We start from the raw sequence: 1,818 nt of genomic DNA, 5'->3' as shown, positions 1-1,818 counted from the left end.
TCTCTTGCCTTCTGTTGACAAACATCCAACAGATATGGAAATACAGAAATGTGGTGAATACTGCAAATCATATGTATATTTTTACACGTGTGTGTGTGTGTGTGTGTAAGTGTGTACATGAGTGTATATATATGTATGTATGTGTGTATATACATTTGTATGTGTGAATGTATATAAGTACATGTTTTTATGTTTGTATGTATAGGAACAGCTGTATGCATGCATGTATGTATGTATATTGTCTCCTCTATTTTTTAATTATTATAAATCTTCCACTGAGGAGGGAGCCGGTTTCCAACAAAGATACAAGACTCCATCTTTGGGATGTAGTTAACAGAGACCAATTCACATTTGGAACTTGAGAAAAGTCTTGTGCATTTTTACTGTTCCACTCACAGATTGCACTTGTAATGTATGAATTAGCCGGTCGATTTCTCTTTCTGAAAATCCCAGTTTATCCAAATTCTCCTTTAAGCATTTATTAACAAAACCTAGTGCTCCAATTATTATTGGTATGAATATGAATTTATAGTCTGGATATAGAAGCTGGAGGTTTCGAAGCAGTTGTCCATAGATATCCTCTTTTTCTTTGATTTTTCAAGAAGGTATTTATATCTGCAGGGCAGCTGACCTCTATGATGGTACATACTTTTGCCCCTGTCCCAAACAACAAACTTCGGCCTGTTCTGTTTACGTTTGACAGAAGGTTTGATGGAAATATTCCACTAGCATCCCTTGAGTTGGTGTTTATGAATGTATTCCATAACAGAGCGATTTTCTAAGCTTATTTCAAGACAGTCTTTTTTACAGATGGCATTGTAAACTAATTTAGCAATAACATCGTGCCACATAGGGAGGTAGTACCATGACAACATTTTAGGACAGTTGCTAATCACATGCATGATGTCTTCCACAGAAACATGACATAGCCTACACATGTGGTTGCACCTTGGGATTACAAGAGCATCACTGTCTCTTTTGTTCACCAGGTACTCTGTGGCAATCACCTGTTCTTGAATTGCAAGTGCATAACCTTCAAAGTGTGATGTGATGTAGTGGTCTTGTAACCAAGAGAGGCTGCACTTCATGTCAATTCTGCTGTCTTCTTCAAGCTTTACCCATGCATAGTCTTTTTTGTTTTTGTTTTTTTTTTTGTATGTTGAGTGCTTCTGTCCAGGTCTTCTCTGAGGTAAGAGAGCCCATCTGCTTTGGGGCTGTATTGGAGATCATCAGGATGAGAGTGCTTCTTGAGGAGCTCACTGACAACTCATACGATATTACTCACTTCACTTTTCAGCACTGCATTTACATATATATTTTTGCTGCTGTTGCTTAGCAGGTGCTGACTGAGTGATAACATATGTCTATGCCTAAGTACTTGTAACGTTCTTTGTGTGGAATGAGGGAGATAGGGAAACCTTTGATGCACAGGTTTTGGGTTTGGGGGACTAGCTTTCCTCATTCTATAACCAAATATGAACATTTCTTTTGGCCAAATTCCATGCCTATATCAGCTGAAAATGTTATTAATTTCAGTTGTTTTTTGGCAATGTTAACACTTTTAGCATAAATCTTCAGGTCATTTACAAAGAAATTATAAGTAACATTGATATTTCTTGCAGTTGAAGATCCTATCATGTAACCATTTGTTTTCTGCAGTAGGAACGATAATGGATTCAGTGTAAAAATGAAAAGAAGTACAGAAAGACTATCTTCCTGGAATATTCCCTTTGAAATGCCTGTACTATCAGAAACAATTATTCTGTTCTCAGTTGTAAGGGTAAGAATTGTTGTCCATGTCTTTGTGAGTCTCTCTAT

The 1,818-nt window shown here is 36.9% G+C and overlaps 1 protein-coding gene across 1 annotated transcript in view; it reads right to left on the bottom strand.

Annotated features, from left to right (window-relative positions):
- The window catches only part of LOC106878512 (sushi, von Willebrand factor type A, EGF and pentraxin domain-containing protein 1), a 104,528-nt gene that overhangs the window by 85,462 nt on the left and 17,248 nt on the right, over positions 1-1,818 (bottom strand). The gene's annotated exons all lie outside the window — the stretch shown is intronic.

Source organism: Octopus bimaculoides, chromosome 1, assembly GCF_001194135.2.
Source record: "Octopus bimaculoides isolate UCB-OBI-ISO-001 chromosome 1, ASM119413v2, whole genome shotgun sequence".
Lineage (NCBI taxonomy): Eukaryota > Metazoa > Mollusca > Cephalopoda > Octopoda > Octopodidae > Octopus > Octopus bimaculoides.
The sequence above is the reverse complement of the archived record's forward strand: the minus strand, read 5'-3'. Positions and strand labels throughout refer to the sequence as shown.